The sequence below is a fragment of the Panthera uncia genome (assembly GCF_023721935.1).
Source record: "Panthera uncia isolate 11264 chromosome A1 unlocalized genomic scaffold, Puncia_PCG_1.0 HiC_scaffold_16, whole genome shotgun sequence".
NCBI lineage: Eukaryota > Metazoa > Chordata > Mammalia > Carnivora > Felidae > Panthera > Panthera uncia.
In genome coordinates, this window is record NW_026057576.1 from 72,751,008 (window position 1) to 72,773,694 (window position 22,687).

Genomic DNA, 22,687 nt, shown 5'->3' on the forward strand with positions numbered 1-22,687 from the left:
TCGTACAGTACCTGGTCACTTTGTTTCTTAATCAGGCTAGCAATGAGAATGTCATCAACATAGTGGATGATGAGTACTTCTGGAGATAAGTGTGCTTGTTGTAGATCGCAGCATATTGCGGGGGAGTTAAGTTATCTCTGCAGAAGCTCAGCACAATGATCTCCCAGGCCGTTCCATGGGAAAGCAAGTTGGTCTTCTTCACCTTTGTTTGGCAAAGAGATCGAGAAAAATACATTAACTAGATCAATAACAGTGTGCCAGTCTCCAGTGTAGGCCGCTACTGCTTTGGTGATGGCAATGAAGCCAGGTGCCTCAGTGGCCAATGGCGGTATCTCATCATTCAATCAGTGGTTGTCCATGGTCAGCAAGCCAGATGCTGGGTGGTTCACTATGACGATGTGACAGCCTTCCGGTCTGCTGCAAGTTCTGAATTAACAAAGTAGATATTGTCCACCGGCTGGTGGGAAATGCTGCTTTCGTTGAGTCATTTACCAGGTTGTGGGCAATTCAGGTGGTGAGTGAGAGTGTTGCACCCCAGGGTATGGCTCTAAAACTTTGCAGTGAGGGGGCACACACCCTTGAGGCTGTGGTGAAGTTTGCCACCACACTGAACAGCTGAACCGTCACTACCTGTAACACCCTCAGCTGTGAGAACCACCATCACCAATGCCACCAATGGCCTACAGGACCCCACCCACAAGCATGTGCAGACTTGTCCACCATGGGTCCTCACATTTGTCCTAAAATCACACAATGCCACCAGCTTTCCCTGTGGAGGTCTGGGTTTATTTTCACTTGGTCACCAGTGTCCAACAGCCCCATCAGAGTCTGAATTCCCAGTTTTTCCTATAATCATAGGAGTACAGGGCCACCAGTTCACCACCAGGTTCCCTCCTTCACCACTCTTTCTGCAGGGCAGCCTTGGCCCCTTGTCAGGTGTGGCCAGGGAACTGAGGGCTGCTCTGAAGGACTGGAGACATCTTTCCAGTGCCATCAGTCTTCCTCCTCTTGTTCGTTTGTGACTTTGACTTTACGATGTTGTCAGAGATCTTCTCTGGGAACCCCATCAACTTCTGCGTTGTGTATTCCATTTCAATGGCCAGGGCTACATTCCTCTGTGCATTGGCTCTGACCCATCCTTTCTTTTCACTCCATCGTTCTTCAAGTTCTCTTTCCAGTCCTTCAGATGCAGCTCCCCGTTTCCAGGCTTCCATCTATTTATGCCTGCCTGGGTGATGAAGCCTGAGGCCATCTTCCCATTTCCACTACAAAGTGATATCATTCAGTGGAGCCTCTTGACCCCTCCCCCCATGGTCATTCCAGGGCACATGAATAGGGAAAGTGGGATCTTTCTTCAAGGAGACCCTGCTGGTTACATACCTCCAGGGCTGTCTGTCACATGAATGTATCATCTGTATCCCCAGGGGCTGGGTCATAGAGCCAGCTGTCCATGACTTTACCCGAAGAGAAGTTATGGCCTCATGAATGGTTTTCCAGGGGGTATCACACATAGGCAAGTCCTCCTCGTTGGGAATAGAGCTCTCATGCTTGTTGCAACCCGATCAAGAGTGGTATGAATTTATCTCTGTCTCTGTCCTTTTAGTTGTCTTGTTCAACGTGGGCCAAAAAGTACAGCAGCAGGGGGTCAATGGCTGTGACCAAGGAAGTGCCCTGTGGCTCCCCCAGACTGTCCACTGGGCCTCCAACATTTTGATCTAAGGTGCCCCTTCACTGAACAAGTACACCAGTGAACTCACAGCAGACTCTTCTGGCTTCTGTTCCTATCTGTCCAGTTTTGATACTTCACTCTCAGAGAAGGACATCATTTCAATAGTTACCTTTTCAATAATGCCATCAGTGGCTTTGCACTAGGTGAAAACATGTCTTAGTTGAGGCTCCCAAGCAACCTGACTGGAAGGAGCTCTCTTCATGGAGGCCCCTGAATTGCCTGAGTTGTGTCCTCCAGCCTCTAGGACTCTGTTGGAGCTTTCAGGCATCATGAAGATGGCCAAGAGCCAGAGAATAGTTTCCTTTTCCTTACCCTTTCTAGAAACCCCTCTCACATCTCCACCCTCATCCATGGCACCAGCTTATTCCAGCTGACACAGAGATTGTCTCTACCTTACCTATTCTTGTGTGATCAGAGGGAGGTCAGCACCTCAGTCAGCCAACTCAGCTCCCCTCTGGGGAGCCAACTCCATCCTGTGGTGGCTGGATTGATGAACCCTTGTGCCTCCACCATGTCCCAATGTGCCTTGTTGGCGACCTTGCTCGCTACACCAAGCTACTGAGCAAGTGACACGTGTTACTCCCAATGGGGAGAAGCCCTACCTCATGGACACTAGCAAGAAGCCTAATAATGCTCCCTACCGGAAGCAGTAATCCCAGGATGACAAAATAATCCATGGGATGCAGGTGCTGGAGTCACCAAGAAAGCTACAACTCACACAGGCACTGGATGGAAAAATGCTTTCTCACACAAAGACACAGAGCAAGGTCAGCTCCAATAGTGACAAGTCCCCATGGCCAGTGGGATTTGTCCTGTAGCTGACACACAAGGATATTCTCTAAGTACCTCTTACGCTGTAGGTAAAGGACCCTACTCCTTCCCTGCAGGGAACGTATACGACAGTGGGGGTGGCCAATGGCAGCTGTGAGTGCTCTTTGTCTCCCATTAAAGAAACCATCTGGGTCCAAGGCCACTTTTCTGACGCCATGCAAGGGATGAGAAGTGGCACACCCCATATTTCCCCACAGTGTGGATATGCCACATTTTGGATGCCCATTCCTCAGTTGTTGGCCATTTGGGTTGTTTTTGCGTATCTGTCAAAAATAATGCTGTTATGAACATTAATGTCGAAGTTTTGTGGGAAAATGAATGTTTCACATTCGTGCAGACCAGGAGCAGAATTGCTGGGGCTTGTAGTCACTGTATGTTTAAACTTCTGAGACACTGCTCAGCTTAGCTCTAACTTTTAGATCTTTGATCCATTTTGAGTTAATTTTTGCGTAGAGTCTGAAACAGCACAATTTCATGGAAAAAGCTGTTCTTTTTTTTTAAGTTTATTTATTTTGAGAGAGAGAGAGAAAGTGCGAGTGGGGGAGGGGCAGAGAGAGAGAGAGAGAGAGAGAGAGAGAAAGACTGAGAATATTAAGCAGGCTCCACACTGTCAGCATGGAGCCCGATGCAGGGCTCAAATTCATGAACTGTGAGATCACGACCTGAGCCAAAGTCAAACACTTAACCAACTGAGCCACCCAGGCGTCCCAATGAAAAAACTATTCTTATCTTATTGAGTAGTCTTGGAGTCAATGTTGAAATCAGGTGACCATAATGTGAGTTAATCTGCATAGTCTGAATCCGAATCCATTATCTATATGCCTATGTTTACGCCACTAAACGCATCATTTGATTACTAATGCTTTCCAGGTAGTTTTGAAATCTGAAAGGGCGATATTCTTTTTTTTCAACGTTTCTTTTGGTGACTCATTGTCTTTTGCATTTCCATATGGGGTTTTAGGATTAGTTTGTGAATTTCTGCAGAAAAGGCAGTTGGGATTTTGATAGGGATCGTAATGAATTTGTAGAACAATTTATGGATTGGTGTCATCAGTACAGCATGAGGTCTTCCGATCTAGGAGTAGAGCGTGGCTTTCCACTTACTTATATTTTTCAATTTCTTTCAACAAAGTGTTGCAGTTTTCAATGTATGTCTTGCATTTATTCTTGATCATTTGATTGTTTTGGATGTTAATATTATAACTTCAGAGCTTTCTATACTTGAAATCACCTCACCTGCAAATAGAGATACTTCGAACTCTTTCTTTCTGATTCGGATGCTTTTTATTTCTTTCTCTTCCCTGATTGACCGGGCTGAGATTTTCAGTCCAACATTGCATAGTGGTGGTGAGAAAAGACATCCTTGTCCTGTTGCTACTGTTAGCAGGAAAGCTTTGTTTTTACAGCATTAAGTATTGCGTTAAGTTAGTTGAGTAAAGCTCAGTTTTCATACATGCCTTTGATCAAGCTGAGGGGGTTCCTTTCTATTCCTGGTTCTAGCCTTAGTTTCTATTCCTGGAGTCCTTTTATCCCGTCAAATGATTTTTCTGCCTCCATTGAGATGACCAAGTATTTTGTTTTCTCCATTCTGTTATATGGCGTATTATGTTAATCAATGTTTATATGTCAAGCCAATATTCATTTCTGGGATAAATTTTACTTGGCCATGATGCATAATCCTCTTTTTGAAGTTTATTTTTATTTATTTTTAGAGAGATAGAAAGCAAGCAGTGGAGGGACAGAGAGAGAGGGAGACAGAATCCCAAGCGGGCTCTGTGCTGACAGCTGACAGCACAGAGACCAACGTGGGACTCGAACTCAAGAACCGTGAGATCATGACCTGAGCCGAAATCAAGAGTTGGACGCTTAACCAACTGAGCCACCCAGGCACCCCAATAATCCTTTTAATATATGCAATCCATTCTTTAAAAAATTTTTTAATGTTTACTTATTTTTGAAGGAGAGAGAGACAGAGCATGGGGCAGGGAAGGGACAGAGAGAGAGGGGGACACAGAATCCAAAACGGGCTCCAGGCTCTGAGCTGTCAGCACAGAGCCCACCACGCAGCTCGAACTCATGAACCATGAGATCATGACCCGAGCCGAAGTCCAATGCTTAATTGACTGAGCCACCGAGATGCCCCTATATGCAGTCCTTTTAAAATATCCTTTCCTCCCGGATTTGGTTTACTAGTACTTTGGTGCAGATTTTTGTGTGTGTATTAACAACAAGCATTGGTCTGTGGATTCCTTTTCTTGTGCAGTCACAGTAATACTGGACGCGTGGAACGACTTGGGAAATGTCAAAAAACCTCACAGTCTTTGCAAAGGGACTCCATGTGAAGTTCGGGGCACACCTTTGACACTCGCCCAGGGAGCTAACGACTCTGTCTTAGCCTCCATTACTTCCTGGTACAGAACTTCAGTGTCGATCAGAGGTTAGCGTTCAAGGCCTTCTCAGGTCCTTCTTGAGCATGTGTACACGTGTGTGACCTTCTTGAGTCAAGAGACATATGGGGAGCTTTTCAAAGCCCTGTTCTCTTAAGCCCTCATTCCCCAACCTTCCTTCACAAGCTTCTTGTTTTGTCTTTGGTTTGTTCCAGGTCTGATCCGTTGCTTCAGGCAGCAGTGGCTAAAACAGTTTCCTGGATGTGTTTTGGACAGATGCTCACAGGTAACAGCTTCAGCCCCTGGTAAGTTCTGAGGTAGGTGAAGTGAAGACAAAGAAACCTTTCGAGCCAAATGTCTAGATCCAGCCACCAGCAGGCAACACACAAAGAATACATGGGAATAAAATAAATGACTATAAATACGTAGAATTCTTTGCAACTGAGGTCAGTTCTGCTCCTTCCTGTACCTGTAAAGGAATCTGGACTGTCATTTTCAAGGCTATCCCTGAGCTGGGAACTGGGACTTGGGAGTAGGGTAAGTTAAAAATGACACATAGCTCTCTGTTCTTGCCAAGACGCGAATACTTTTCTTGCGTGAATTCTCCCTGGTTGCTGCAGCTTTTGGATAATTTCCAGCGTTCTGAAAAAGTTTATTCTCACGTCTCCCCCCCCTGCCCAGTCCTTTCATTGCTTTTATGGAGAGACAGAGCTTTGGAGTTTCTTAATCCATTACCTTTGGTACCTCATAGGAATTTAATCATCCACTTTCATACCAACATTACTGCGCATCCCAGATGGAAACAAATAAAACCGACCAACGTAAGTTGTGCAAGCTTGGAAAGATGCAATCCATAGGCACCATATACATGAAGTCTCCAGTCATCAATTTCTTTTAGTCGTTTTGCTCACATTGTGGATGAAGGTTACTTGATGTATTTAGTATTTTGATTTTGATTTTTCTTAAGTTAGCCTCTAGGCAGTGGCATTCAAATTGTAACACAACAAACTCAAGTAAATATTAGGGCCATAAAAGGGAAAGAAACTGTCTTTATTTCCTTTTACAATAATTCAGGGAAAATCACGGCATGTCTTTATGGGATTTTAGGATTCATGCATCAAAGTGACAGAGTGGAAAGGTAGGAAATGATGTTGTGGTCCCCAGAGCCTGCCTCCAGGTCAGGACCAGATGGCTTCTGTTCTCTCCTTTGTAAGTAGTGAGAGCACTTCTGACCGAAGCTGTGCTATGGAGGAAAATGTTCACGGAATGGATGTGTGAAATGAAAACCTAATGAAAGCTTCCCTCAGCAAGTTTAGACAGGCTCCGTCTCTAACTTATGAGCAAAAACAAAACAAACAAAACAAAATACACAGGGTATATTCTCCGAATTGTCTAGAAATGGCTTATGTGCAAGCACGTTTTCCATTGTTAAAAGCACAACTAAGTGACACACACACAATTAAACCCATAATATGAGCTGTCTTAAAATGACTTTACTGTCAAATAAAGCAAAGAATACTCACTACAAACTCTCCAAAAATGAATATATTAAATTGTATTATGATATTTTTGAAGAAATAGGTTAAAATCTTATAATAATTCGTTGTCATTTTGTGCCACTGAATATTTACCGAACAACTAGCACGTGGTAGACATTTTTCAAGATCTGGAGATAAAGGCTGTCTAATAAAATACAGGATGTCCCTTTAAACTTGAATTACAGATAACAAACGTATTGCTAATGTACGTTCGAAATATTGGAACACACAAAACACTGCCCTTTATCTGAACTTCAACTTTAAGTGGACAGTGTGTACATTTATTTTCTAAATCTGCTGAAGTTATAGAAGATACAGCCATGGACAAGATACGAGTACAGCTGCTCTTACGGATTTTACCAGATTGAGAGGTGTAATTAAACGGGCAGGTGCAACCCAGAGAAATGAGTGCAATCAGGATGTACAACTCCTCTTCAGGGTGGTGAGAGAAGTTTTGTGGAAACATTAATAGATGCTGAGTCAAAAATCAAGTTATAAATCACAGGAGAAGAGTATGAGGGAGAAGGGCTCCTACAAACTCTTAAAAGCAGACAGGACCTTCATTGAGGAATTGAAATTAATTCATATTCCCAGGGCATTGAACAGCAGGTGGAAATTTGGTACCTGAATCCTAAGAGCCCATACCCACCAGAGAAGTAAGTCTGTATTGGTCGCAGTTAATAGGAAATTGTAAGAGGGCTTGATGGGATCATTTCTCTGGCTCCAGTCAAGGGATGGACGGTGGAATCAGGCCTAAACCAGGTAATCATGCCAACAATCCATTGTCATGTTTGATGGTAACATAACACCAGAGGAATGAGAAAGGGGATGGAGAAAACCGGACGTCTTTTTGAAAGATCAATTCAAGTTACTGGCTGATAAAATATGGGGGGTGAGTGCGAGAAAGGGGCCAAGAATAATGTTTACGTTTCCACCTTTGGAGACTAGATGCATGGGGTCACTGGCAGGAACACAGGGGATATCAGAGGAAATGAAGATTTGGGAGAGTCTAATTTAGGCAAAATATAAGGGACATCCAAAGGCAGGAATCTTGAACGTTGATGTGAATTTTATATATATGCACACACACACACACACACACACACACACACACACACACACGTTTATATACATACACATACACATATATACACAGAAGCAATAGTATTATATATGTGCATGTAAAATGTGTATTCTATGTAGATTTTGGAACCAAAGGCCATATGTGTGAATCATCAGCCTGCTATTGTACTTGAAGCTTTTGGAATATAACTTCTCACCCAGGGAACAAAGAATAGAGAGAGAAAAATAGGCGACCCACCGAACTACCTATCAGGGACATGGTGGCCAGTGTTCACAGCTCACTGGTTCACCTCCCCTGTTTTTCTTGTAGGTTTCGGGAGAATGTAAAACTTTCTTTGTAAAAATCAATTTAATTTTATATTTAGTGCTATGTTACTGTTAATTTAGTATCATTGTAATTTCAGTATTCTGCCTAATTCCTCCCCAGTAGGACCATGTTTTCAACAAACGCCAGCCTAACTTCCATATGTGGTCGCAACTTCCTGGTTGAGGCTTGTTCTGACACATCTTCCTATGTTTTCTGATTTGTTTTTATCAGCCAGGGGATTGCTTTTCGCTGCTTTGGGAAAGTAGACGTTTATTTTATAGAGAAAGCATGCATGCCTCTCTTAAGGGTAGAAAAAAAAAAAGTGCTGCGTATTTTCTTCCTCAAATTCTAAGGCGTTGTTTCTCCCAACCTGCTTCTGCAGCCCATGAGTTTGTGCACAACAATGAGACACACAACTGAAATTGCTTCTACCGATTAAGGGTTGATTAAGCAACAGGCTGCGAGAGGCAAGGCTTCCAGTTTACTGCACTTTCTGAGAGCAACAGTAAATTGAGCATCATGGACTCGTGAACCATTAGATCTGGCAGGACCCTAGAGAAATCTTGTGCCTCATTTTCCACTGACGAAAGGATGGCTTGGAGCCGTGTATTGATTTCTCTGAAGTCACACAGTCAGCGCTGTCAGATCAGAACCAGACCTTCATTCTTCTGACCTCTCCTCCAGAGCTTTGCTCTGTCTCGTTCCTCGGCCAGCTCTGCCCCAGTCTCAGTGGTACAAGTGCCAGAATGACACATTTTGAGAGGTTGCCTAGGAATAAAAGCAACAGGGAAAAGGGATCAGGATCAGATCAGGGAGGAGTGAGAGGAGAAGCAAGCGCGGTGTCGTGGAAGTTAGGGAGACAGGCACAGTGGCTGGGAAAGAGGTCGCATCAAGACCCAGCACAAAGCCGGCTTCACATGCAGAAGACATGTTGAAACTTGAAATGTGATGGCAAAAAGGGGAAACGGCACCGATATACTGGGAGCATAGTGAGTAAATAGGCTCATTACTTTAGTCAGTAGCTGAAAACAGAAGGTGTTAGCTGGCTGTCAAGGTTCCTCTCAGGCATGTTGGACCTGCTCTTCCTGTCTGAAGAGAACGTCATTCCATTTGAGCAAAGGGACAAACAGGTGCGCATCTTATCTTTACGGAGCATCTTTCTTCTATGAGCATGTTTCAGACCTACATGAATTCTAACTAAAATCCTAAAGCTTGCTATCATTTTCTGCATTTCACAGATGAGGAAATTGAACCTGAAAAATAGTCTCGAGGGGTACTTGGGTAGCTCAGTCTGTTAAGCGTCGGACTCTTGATCTCGACTCAGGTCATGATCTCATGGTTCATGAAATCGAGCCCCAAGTTGGGCTCTGCGCTGAGAGCAAGGGATCTGCTTGGGATTCTCTCTCTCTCCCACTCTCTGTCTCTCTGCCCTTCCCCACTCTCTCTGTCTCTTTTTAAAAAAATAAATATAAACCTTAAAAAAGTAACCAGTATCGAGGGGCACCTGGGTTGCTCAGTTGGTTAAGCATCCAACTTTGGCTCAGGTCATGATCTCTCCTCTTTATAATATAACTTTCAAGCCTGGTTTGGCTATTTGAGATCGTTTATAGCCCCATACAAATTTTAGGATGGTATTTTTCTAAATATGTCTCCTGAGGCAAGGGGAACTTAAAGCAAAACTAAACTGCTGGGATTACATCAAAATAAAAACTTTCTGCACAGTGAAAGTAACAACAAAACTAAAAGGCAACCTATGGAATGGGGGAAGATATTTGCAAATGACATATCTGAAAAAGGGTTTAGCATCCAAAATACATAAAGAACTGATTCAACTCAATACCCAAAAAACAAATAATCCAATTAACAAATGGGCAGACGGCCAACAGACACATGAAAAGATGCTCACCATTCCTCATCCTCAGGGAAATGCAAATCAACTCCAATGAGATATCACCTCACACTCGTTGGAATGGCTACAATCGACAACACGGGAAAGAGCGAGTATTGGCAAGGATGGAGAAAAGGGAACCCTCTTGCACTTTTGGTGGGAACGCAAACTGGTGCAGCCCCTGTGGGAAACAGGTTGGAGGTTCCTCAAAAAATTAAAAATAGAACTACCCTATGACCCAGGAATCACACTATTGGGCATCTACCCCCAAAATACAAAAAGGAAAACCCTAATTCAAAGGGATGCATGCATCCGTGTGTTTAATGCAGCATTATTTACCATGGACGCAGCCCTGTGTCCATCGATAGATGAATGGGTGAAGAAGAAGTGGTCTGTGTCTATGTATTTTTATCTATCTATCTATCTATCTATCTAATGGAATATCACTCAGCCGTATAAAGGATGAAATCTTGCCATTTGCAGCAACATGGATAGAGCTAGAGAGTATAATGCTAAGTGCAATAAGTCAGTCAGAGAAAGACAAAGACCATATGATTTCACTCATATGTGGAACTTCAGAAACCAAACAAACAAAGGGGAAAAAAAGAGAGACACCAAGAAATAGACTCTTAACTACAGAGAACAAACTAACAGTTATCAGACGGAGGAGGTGGGAGACGGGGGGAAAAGGGAATGAAGTTTAAAGAGTGTATTTATCACGATGGGAAAAAATCAAATGGGAAGAAATTGTATTGTAAATAAACGTACAAATAAACTAATTATGCCCAAACAAGGGTGAATATCCAAAAGTCATTATTTCCTAATTATTTTACCACATTTGTCTATTAGCCACGCTATTGGAGTTATGTATTCATAATATTTCTGTGGTAGAAATGGGGTGTATTTACTGAATATTGCCTCCCAGCTTTGTGTCCGATGATACCACATCAGTAGCATCAGGTTGGCCATGATGGGAGTAGTTATTCAACAGAAATTGGCAAATGCTGCAACTTGAGACTTCACGTCTGGGTTTGTGGACCGCCCAGGCTCAAGAAATTGAAGGAAAAATTAAATACGGTAGAGTACCATAAAGGTGTGTTATACCTCTTATCCTTTGTAAATCACACAGAATCCTGTCAAATCACGGCTGAAGTACAGGGGTAGGTTGGCCGTGAACACAAGACACAAGCCTTTGGCAAACCTAAAATCAACTGGCTGGCTGGAATTTACAGTGAAGGTATTGTACGCACTGTATATTTTGTTATTAATTGCCAATCACTTGCCATACGTGTATTTTGTTATTAATTGCCAATTACTTGCCATACATTTTGACGTCAATACAATATAATAACAAACTCACACACGCCCGTGCACACACATACATCTTATTTTTTCTAGAGAGCCAGTTGTTGAACAGTTTCTGGCCCAGCCTGAAGCCAAGGGGGTCAGACTGATGAGGTCAGCTGTGCAGGCTCGCCCGGGTCAATATTCAGAAAACAGAAATGCAACATAGCAGACAAAGCAGAAGCTGATCCTACCAACGAAAAACACTGGGATCATTTCTTGCAGAAGAGTGGCAGCCGCCATGCTGGTTGTAACAATGTGGCCTTTCAGTTGAAAGAGCTGGGAGCAGTATGGATACAGACTTAGGGAAAAAAGAACTGAATGCCCGCCTTTAGGAGATCCAGTATTGCTTACGGAAATGCATGCAAAAGCACGGGATAGAGGAGAAGAGGAGTGGAGTGGAGAAGAAACTATGAAAACCCATGCCGTTTTGCCCTGCTTGCCAGGAGTGGACACCTGTGGGGATAAAATTCCCTGCCTTCAGCTCATTCAAATGTGGAACTCTGGCAAATACTCGCTTTCAAGTCCTCTTGTCATTTACCCATCCTCCCCAATAGAAGTCAACGGGAAGGTGATTTTCTAGATAGGGAGCACCTCAGATGAATTGTAATTCTGCCTGTATGTTTCATTGAATGCATCCAGTACTTTGGAAGCCGTTTTGTTTATTAAGTGTTTCTGCGGTTTTGTTAAAAAGTGGGCTTCCTTTTTCATGTATCTATGGAGTGCTATTGCAGGAAACTGTGTCCTTTAAAAATCAGTCCATCCCCGTGTGAACTCCAGCCACCTTTCATGCCGCTCCCATCATACTCCTTTCTCAACAGTCCTGGGAACCTTCCCTCGTTAGATCCTAAGTCATTCCATCTTCTGTGATGGCAGCTGCTTTCTGGGCACGTTTACATTTTTTCTCCAAGACTTACAAATTTTATTTACAAAGTTAGGAGACGTTTTGTGAATCCAATTTCTTTCTCTCTCTCTTTCTTTCTTTCTTTCTTTCTTTCTTTCTTTCTTTCTCTTTCTTTTTTTCTTTCTCTTTCTTTCTCTCCTTCCTTCCTTCTTTCTTTTTTTGTTTTTTTAACTTTTGCTGCTTTAAAACAATTGATTTCATTCAGGGTCTATTTTTAAGGCAAGAAGTTTTCTCATTTTAACAGGAAAAGTTTCCTCTACAAGATTACGGGAGGAAAACAAGAAAAAATAAAGAGTGTTTAACTTTTTTTTTTTTTTTTAAATAAAGTAAATCCAATTGCAGACAAACAGCTGAAGCCATGATAATGAATACATATTCTCTGGTAAAAAAGCAATGGTAAAACAATCCAATTTCAATTTTTTTCCCTAAATAATTGGACCATAGTATTGTCACAGGATTATACCCTGACTCCCATGTAAGACCAGCTACACAGCAAATTTCACAGGAGATTATGAGGACTTCACAATCAAATATGGAGATATATTCACCACATGAATATATTAAATACAACACAAAATACGGGTTATATGACAACAGAGTTTTTAATCAAAAACATTGAATTAAGCCTCAGATTCCTGTAACAGGGCAGTCATTTCCACAAATTCAACGGCTTAATAGTACATCCTGGTAAAATTATTCAGGGGATTTATGGCTGGTTGACGTTTTGTACTCCAACAGTGTCATTCTCACTGGCCCCCATTACGAATGGCTTTATTTTGGGTTAAGGACTCATCTTTCCTATAAGACCGTAAGGGTCATCAGGTCAAGGGCTTTACGCTAAGTGTCTTTAGAGCTTTTGCAAGTTACACATTGCTTGCTTCCTACATATTACCTGGACATACAATATGTAATTGTAAAATGACTTCAAACAGTCTATTTAATAAAGCCACATGAATGAATTATCTTTCTTGGCTGAAATCGCACTCTAAGAACAGAGTATTGACTTCAGCTCTAGCCTAAAGTGGGGCCTGAGAAATTGCAAAGGCTCAGAGAAGAGCCCCAAAGTAATTTTAGGACAATATTCAGCTGGAAGTCTCAGAAAGCAAGGTGCTTTTAATGACAGTCTACTGGCACTTGACATAGTTGATGTGGGATGAAGAGCTGTTCCCTTTGTTCTGGAAAGCAGAACAACAACGCTGATGATGTGAATTAAGTATGCAGAGGTACTATAATATCTTTTATTCCTAAATTAACCAAATGAGCCCATTGCTTGAGACCGGAGAGCTCTTTCTGCGTTGACTGTGTTAGCAAGAGCCTACAGTAGATTTCAGAGAAGCAGGAAAACCCAACTCTGTATTCACTGAGGCTGTTGGGTTGACCAGATTGTGGCCATTTCTCCCTCTAATGACAGTAACAAAGTGTCTCAGGTTGTGTGTGGTGTTGATGGATCTAGAGAGGGAGTGCCAAAGAAGCAGGAGAGAAAAAGACAATCAAAGCATAAAAGAGGATGTATTCTAACAAATAAAAAAAAAATACCTGTCTTAAAGTAATTATTTTTTTATTCATAGGAGCAAAATGAAATTTATGTACTTTCTACTTTTATTATTCTAGAATTTGATGAAGCTCTTTCAGAATGTGTTATTAGAGAACAGAAAACAATCTTTCTTGCTCTTATGCAAAAGATAAGTTAGTGAGAAACGAGCTATTAAATCTTTTTAATTGTTCAGTAATGATTAATAAGCTATAAATAATTGTGGTGGTGATATTAACTGATGCCATCACAGAACAATAAATTTATGCAGGGCTTTGCAAAAGCAACTTCAAGTGAGCCTCAAAAAACCCTGGCTTCCGGACTATTTACTTTCATATAAAATATACCACAAACAAATTTAATTAAAAGATCAGAATTATCACTTTAATAGGTGGAATTTTTCCCTCATTAGATCTCTTTATTTGTCTTAATCTATAGATTCACTTTATTTAGGATCAAAATGAATACTGTACCTAACATTTGGTAACACTTGTGTCATATATTGGCCTGATGACAGAAGGTTAGTATATATCATAAAGGTATATACTTAGCATCTTAATTATTTTTATATTTTTATAATCCATCATAAAAATCTGCACAGTTGAGAATACCTTAATACGCTTAAAAGTACTGTCTCACAAATAATTTATTCATGCATTTCTCTATTATTCAACAAATATTTATTTCATGCTTGCTGTGTGTCACTTGTGTGAGATATTATGAGGAATTCAGTCGTGACCCAAAGAGTAGCCCAATGAGGGAGACGGACAGACAATCAAACCATGACAAGAGGGTGTATTGGAGGTAGTGAGAGAAAATGGGAGCAGGGATTTCTAGATAAAGTGGTCTGGGAAGGTCTGTTAAGGACTTCGTCCTTGAACTGAACACTGGAACTTAAGAAATAGCTGACCAGGAAGGAAGAGCTAGGAAAAGGAAGAGGGAAGAGGTTGGGTGAAGCCTCCAACCAATCCAAACCCCCAGCCCAATGTGGGAGCATCGGGTCTAATGAGCCTTTGGCTCCTGGGTGACAGAGGAAATCAATAGCGACTCCATTCCAGTGGGAAGTATTCTTCAAGAAACACCTTTTAGGGAAAGGGATGGAGTTTTGTTTGGACATTTTCTGTTCCTGGTATTTGTGAAGCATTTAAGCGTAGACTTTTGTTGGATCAACAAATCGGAACTCATGAGACCCAGCAGAGCTGGAGACATAAAGCTTGGCATCATCAGCATATTTATGGACTTAAAACCGCAGGGAGAGTAGAAATCAGGGAACCGGGGGAGGATTCGGATGCTCAGCCTGGAGGGGCCTGGAGCCTGCATGGAGAGCTGGCGTCCTGATTACTGGGAGGCTGTGCTAACAGAGGAAGCAAGCATCTTGCTGCTAAAGGCAGTCGAAGACTGAGGAAGTGGGAACACCTACAATCTCTTATTTCATCAGGCGTGGTTTTATTATGGAAGATGGAAGTTGTACATGGGCTGAGGGGAATGATCCTTCACAATATGATGTTTTCATGTATAAAAGGCGGTCACCGCAGAAACACGAGTGTAGGGACTTGAGCTCATGGTAAGGTGCCACTGTTTGATCACAGAGTATTTGATTTAAAAAAAAAATTATTTTTAGAAATGGTAAGGATGAAGGGTGTGAAGGTTGGGGATCCAGGGACAGTAGTATTTCCAGGGGACATCAATATTTTTTTTAATGGAGAAGAGACAGCACGAGGTTTTTAAAAGAGAGTAGCAATACTGTTGCCAGACTTAGCAGGTACGACCACAGGGTGCCTAGTAAAATTTGAATTCCAGATGGCAAGGAGAAATGTTTTATATATGTGTGCCCCGTGCAGTCTTCGAAAGAACGCATGTCCCTGTAATGAGTGAAGGAATCATGGGAAATGAGGAAATGTCTCGAGCAGACATCACAGAGAGCAGAGACGAAGGTTCTTCAAGACACAAGAGGGACAAGTGTCATGTGAGGCCGCATCAGGCAGGTGGCACTGAATGTGTAAGTGGCGTCAGGCTGCCTAACTGTGGGATTTTCTTCAGGAACATTCCATCGCAGGTAAAGGAAGATTGAGACATAGATTGGCAGTTGGTTGGGTCTATCGAGTTGTGGGTTTGGTGAGCCAAGCACAGTGAAAGGAGAGGAATACAAGGGAATGGGGGGGGGTATTTTTTAAAGAGTAGTTATGGTGATTAAGCTAGATAAGGATGTGATTTCAGGGATATTGCAATTTCTGGTGATGAGAACCTTTGTGATGTCGTCTTGGGAATGTGGAACTAAGGGCAATGGGAATAAAAATGTGAGGTGACCACAGAGATGAGAATAACAGGGGTTGGAAATTTTACCAGGCTAGTGGGAGTAAAGAGAAATCTACGAACACACACTACAGCTTTGAGTAAATGAGATAACAGAGTTATCAGGAGGTAGGTAAAGCTATGGTAATGATTTCTTTTCTTTCTTTTCTTTTCCTTTGTATGAACCAGCACTCTCCTCTCTCCCCCACCCCAGTTTGGGGACTAGGGAGGCAGGGGGTGCTGCTGCTGCTGAGAACAAGCTTGTTCGCCCCATTTCCTGACAAGCACGTGTTCTTAGGAAGGCATATCAGTATTTCTCTGTGAACTTAGAATTGCATTTTTAAATTGATGGCCAAAATCAATATTATTCGATATGTTTTATTAAGGATTTTCTCCTGTAAAGGTTAAGAATCTATTACAGTGCTTCTCATTATGACATATTTCATTTTGTAAAAAAAAAAGTGTTTCTTTATTTTGTATCCAATTTCATATTTTTCACTATGTATAAAAGAAAATTGAAGTGTAATTCCAGAATGTACAAATCTGCTTTCAATGGAAGCAGGATTCTAGCAACCTATGACCAGACCACCAACATTAGTTGTATAAGAACCGTATCTCTTTATTTTTGTTTTTCCATTACACCCCGTGAGTTCTTATTTTGAACCCCATTTTGCATGCTGGCAGAAAACTTTTGCTGATAATCCAGGAAAACTCAGTCAGTTCATCGTCTTTGAGCCTTTGTCGTGTACGCTTTGCTGATTTTAGGTCCTTTCCCATCTCCTTCCAACTCCTGTGATTTGCATTTTATTTTCTGGGAGACGAAGTAGTAATGTCTTTCTGCAATTGCAGACAATGAGGAGCACTCCTTGACAATAGCTGAAGTTGGGTACCTTCTATACACAACCGTCCCAAATAAACTGGGTTCTCACACCTAAGACTGGGGACTGGACCTGGAAGGACAGCAGAGGGCAAGACTTCTTCTGGCCAACACTGTCTTTCATTTCCCCTGAAAATTTTCCTTTTCATTATCTTCCATTTGGAGGATCTTTATCTAGACTCATGGGGGTAGTTGTGGTGACAAAGATTATCTCTATTCAAACTCACATTCTTCCAAAGTCCCATGTCTTCTATCTGATCTTTGCGTCTCGAAAGACAATCAGCCATTTCCTATATTGTAAACATGTAAACAAGGGACACCCAGAAATATACACAAATACTATCGTTATTTAATTTAACATATGCATATATGGATGTACCTGCAGATAAACACACAGACACATTCATATTCATGTGTTTGCATGTGTGTGCATGTATAATGTCAGATGGAATTGAGGGCAATAAAGCAGGGTTTAAAAAAAAAGATCTCGGGACGCCTGGGTAGCTCTGTCGGTTGAACGTCCGACTTAGGCTCAGGTCATGATCTCTCAGTCCGTGAGTTAGAGCTCCGCATCGGGCTCTGCGCTGAGCAGCTCAGAGCCTGGAGCCTGCTTCCGATTCTGTGTCTCCCTCTCTCTCTGACCCTCCCCCGTTCATGCTCTGTCTCTCTCTGTCTCAAAAATAAATAAATGTTAAAAAAAAATTAAAAGAAAAGATCTGGATTGTGGGGTAGGGTGGAATGGCGAAAATAGGAAAGCTGTCCCTGATAAGGTGAAGATTCCATAGTGATCTCCATATTCTGGGACAAGTATTCAAGCATGAGTATTTAAGCACATAAAGCTCTGAGACCTGAGTGACCAGGTCATAGTGTGTGTGTGTGTGTGTGTGTGTGTGTGTATGTGTATTCAAAAGAGAGACAGACAGAGAGACAGAGACGGAGAAATGGAGGAAAGGAGTGGGGGCAGGGAGGAGGACAGAAGTGGTTGGATACAGAGGTGGGGAACAGGGTCAGACCTTCAAGTTCTGTAGGTCATGGTGAAGACTTCACAGTTGAGTGTGAAGGAGATTTCAAACCAACCGTTGGAGGTGAATGGCAGGATCCAAGTTACATTTTCTAAGGATCACTCAGCTAAGTGGAGAATTTGCTCTTAATGGGGGAGCGAGGCTGGCCGCTGGGCCCAGTGAGCAGGGTTATTTCAATGACCAAGTGGAGAGATGATTATGGCTTACCAGATAGTAGCTGGGAAGATTTCAGAGATAGTCAAGATGCTGGACATATTTAAAGGTAGACCTAAGAGCATTTGTTGACGGATTTGATGTTGGGCGTAGTAAACTTATGAAAAAGAGTTGAGAGTTATTCTATCCCTTTTCAGATGGTGATTCTTAGCACATATAGTTTTATTGATATGCCCATCAGACTCATAAAGCATATCTATCACCCATATAATAGTAACATAGGCATAAGTTTCGTTGATGTACCCAAGAGCAAAAGAGGCATTAAAGTTCCAGCAAAAGTATGTAAGTAGTTGTAATGAAGAGTAGGATTAGTGTTTGCAAAAGGCTTTGTAATGATAGGTGCTAACAATATCGTCAGGACTCCTATATCTTCTTCAGCCATGCTCCTTGGAGTCACTCTCATTTCAGAGAGATCATTTCTAACCACGTGCTACAACCACTGATCAAGTGTAAATGTTCACAGCGGTTTCATCTGAATTGCCAAGACAAAGATTTTCATACTCAGCATTAGAAAATGTATCATTCAGTAAACAACACTCCGCCTTTTCTAAAAAGGATTTTCAATATTCAAGACTATGCCAATTGAATGCAGTGAGATTTAATATTTGTATTATTGGTATGTTTGGTTTGTATATAATCTTAGACACAAAAGTTGCCCATGAAATATACATGCTATTTATATTATTATACAAATATTTTTATAGTCAGACATGGACGTTTTGAAATTACCTGTGTTCCTTTTCTTTCATCCGCACCTGTCTAATTTCGAATATGGTATTTTTTTTTGGTAACTGCTGTTTCCATGATAGCTTACATAAATTGTTTTCACATTTTATCTCAGCTTATGTCAAAACTACTTTAAAAGGTGTAAGTCACTATAATTATGGTATGTTGAGGCAATTGAAACCCTAGTGATTAATGAACTTAGTTCTTTAAGTCCTGTGAGTTTTATCTAACATGTGAATCCCAATGTTATGATTTCAATTTCTCTAAAAATATGCTTTGTTGTATTCTTTTCGACTGCAGAGTGGTGTGGACCCAAGTCACCTGTATTAGAACTGTCTCAGAGAGGCAAATATCACAGCTGATGGACTATAGAAAGTAAGTGTAACTTTATTGGTGACCAGAATAAATGGTAACATTCTGGACAAAATGCACCATTCTTGGACTGTCCCCACAGTTTGTCAGATGATGGAACTGAGGCTGGAGAGAGAGATACAATAAATTGCAATTAAATGACAGGGACAGGATCCACCCCTGTTTTCACTGATTTCGATGTCTACAGCATTCCTATTCTATCAGACCCTCTTCTAACTTAGTTAAATGAAGTCTGCACACACAACATTTAAGTAGTTTCTAAAGGTCCCACAAAAAACGCGTATATACACATGTCTACCCACATATAAAATAGAAGAACAGAGGATCCTGGGAAAACACGTGCTCACTATGTAGAGTCACAGAAATCCTGCTGTTGAACTCTTCTGGGGGAATAATGAAGGTCCAGAGAAGGTAAGAAACAATCTTCTTACTTCTTACACATCACTGCTCATTAGCCTGCTCTGTACCACCCCCTGATCCAACCTTTAAGAGGATGATGAAAACTTTGGTAAAAGCACACAACACAGCACAGCAGCAATGATCATTAAAATACACGACAACGGAATCTATGAGATCAGGTTAAGGGAAGAGACACTGATGAGAATGGCAAATTTTAATGTTTTTAATGATTATTTTTATTTTGGGGGGGGGGGGGAGAGCATGAGTCAGGGAGGGGCAGAGAGAGAGGGAGACACAGAATCTGCAGCGGGATCCAGGCTCTGAGCTGTCAGCACAGAGCCCGACACGGGGCTCGAACCCACAAACAGTGAGATCATGACCTCAGCCAAAATTAGGTGCTTAACCGCCTGAGCCACCCAGGAGCCCCAGGATGGCAAATTTTAAAATTACTCCCACACATAATAGAAAGAAGTTGGTCCTATTTTCTCATCTGATATGACACATGGGGGGAGGGGGGAAGGTTTAAAATAGCAAATAGAAGCTTCCAGTAGGTGAAATGTTTGAAATACCGAGAAAAATATAAAACCTGTTTGTTGGTGCTATCGTTTGGTGGTGTAAATAACAACGACAAAAAAGGAACCGAATGGGCGTGGGGACAACGTTGTGCTGATGTTAGTTTTTAGGAAAACGCTTGGACGCTTTTGGAATGTAGACTTTATATGTTAAACAGTTTTAAGTTCATGTAAAACTTGAGCAGAAGGTACAGAGATTCCCTATGTACCACCCCACCCCTAATGTAAGCACAACCTCCCCCTTTCCCGGACTCCCGCACCGGAATGGGACCTTCCCTACAAGCGAGGACCCTTCACGGACACACCCTTATCCACCCAAGTCCGTAGTGTATATCACAGTTCACTCTTGTGCATTCTATGGGATTTGGTCCCTTCTTGTTAAAAGGTAAAACACCCGCATGTACAACAGGACAGAAAAAAATACATCTTGCTGAGACCAGAGCTCAAGAGCCAGGCTGCTTAACTCATCCAGAGCCTAGGGGAAGCTTTTCAACCAGGGGGCCAAGTTTAAAGACACTTGTTGCAGAAAGCGAACAGCGTTTGCGGTTGGACCGATCTCCTCTCTGGCTCTGTAACTTTGACTAACTTTAGCTAAATTGCCATGATTCATTTTCCTTATCTCCAACCTGGCAATCATACCCAACCTCACAGGCCTTTGGGAAAGATTTAAATGAGTTCAGGTATCTGCAATAGTTCCTCTAACACCCAGCGCAAGTGGTCGTTCGGTGAATGATAGGTTTCCCTACACGTTCCAAATCTTATTTTACTCAAGATGAGGGTGATCAATCCCACCCCTGTCTTCTTCACAGTACAATGGCGAAGGTACACTGAAATGAGTGACATTATTTTATTATCATTAATCACAGAGATCATGGGCTACTGTAAGGTGCCAGCCTCTAAAACAGGTTAAATTTGGCATAATGTAGACCTGCTAATAAATCTTGAGTAAGTCTCTAAAAATTATCAGAAAGCTGAAATTTGCATTATTATTACTTATAGAAAACTATCTACTTCACAGAAACCTCTAAATTTACCATTTTTCCCCAGTTAGGTTATTTCTATGGGACTGTCATCTGCATGGGGAAATAGGACGTAAAAGAGGCACTGTCTCTGATGATTGCTTTTTTATCTCCCAGTCTAAAGAATGTCTCTGATATATTAAAGACATACCTTTAGCCATTAGCTTATGGCACACAATTTTTTTCTGAAAATTTAACATTGAAATCCAAATTTCTGCCTGTGTTTTGACTAGTATCCTCTTTCTTGACAATAATTTTGAATAATATTCTATTCTTTTGATTTATCGTCTTACTTTTTAAAGTTTATTTATTTGTTATTTTGAGAGAGAGAGAGAGAGAGAGAGCACAAGTAGAGGAGGGGCAGAGAGAGAGGGAGAGAGAGAGAATCCCAAACAGACTCCGCATTATCACACCCAGGAGCCCTGATTTCTCTTATTTTTTCACCTATTGAAAGAACTTTTCTTCTACTTCTCCATCTATTTTTGCATGCATATAACAGGATCAAAGATTTAGTGATTATGAATAACATTCAAATTCATGATTGTAATCTAGTACATTTCTTCTCATTATCCTTTGTATAGATTTACAGGATAATACAATAAATTATGTTATTTTCCTTGGCCTTGGGTTAATTCTATTAGAATCTGAGTTTATAATTTACACTGAAGTGAATTAATATTGGAGTGTTTTGTTGTCGTTTTAGCTTACCATAAATAATTATCTCTATATTCTTGACTGTTGACTTCTTATAAAAGATTAATGTAGAATTAGTGACAAAATGGGATTCTCATCAGCTATGAAATCCCATAAAAATTAATGCTTCCCAAGTTGTAATTTGAAAATTCAAAAGGCATTTGTGATTTAAATCTGTTAACTCTCATTATAAAACTTGTATTTCTGCTTCAGACACGTACATGAGGGCACACACACATTTTGTGCAAGAAGCAAGAAGTGTGAGGAAATGTCTTAATGAACTGGAATAAACTATTTATGCTAATGCATTCATACATTTTTGTGGTTGTTAACATGAATTGTGGGAATATTGAGCCACCATGAGTCTAGATACATTTCTAAAGGTAAAATCCTTTTATGTTCCACCTTCGGAAAAATACCCAATATGTGACTGCATATCACATAAATGGATTTGGTAAGTAAAAAATAAAAATAAAATACAATATTTTCAGACTTCTTTGCTTGGAAATGATCTCATCGAGAGGTTCACTTTAATGCATTTTTTCCACGGAAGTTATAAATTATACATAACACCACATAACACTAAAGCATTAACATAACTTCACAATACAGGTCTATCACTGGTTAAATAAAAACAAAAAAAAAAATGAAGGCTTCCTATCTGACAGATCTGACTTTGCTATGGAATTACATATTGGCACAAATTTATTGTTAAAAGCATTTCAATACTAATTGCGTCCTAATTTTCATTTTTGTCAAATATTTGATGTATCCGTTTGTTCAGATAATTTACATATTGTTAGCATCAACCAAAAGCTTGTCTTTGTTCTCCGTATCGTAATACAGTCTGTGCCAAAATGTGCCTGTCCCCTGTCCTCAAAAGAGTAAGATATAAATATCTCAGGGTGAAGGGTGGGTGTCTTTTTTTTTTTTTTTTTTTTTTTTTTTTTTTTTTTTTTT

The 22,687-nt window shown here is 41.1% G+C and overlaps 1 long non-coding RNA gene across 1 annotated transcript in view; it reads left to right on the plus strand.

The window, feature by feature from the left end:
• The first annotated feature begins 15,827 nt into the window (after positions 1 to 15,827).
• Positions 15,828 to 22,687, plus strand: part of LOC125933943 (uncharacterized) — a 25,376-nt gene continuing 18,516 nt past the window's right edge. Inside the window, exons 1-2 of the long non-coding RNA XR_007461165.1 lie at positions 15,828 to 15,963; positions 18,973 to 19,047. This is a non-coding gene — a long non-coding RNA (uncharacterized LOC125933943). The remainder of the gene's footprint in view (positions 15,964 to 18,972; positions 19,048 to 22,687) is intronic.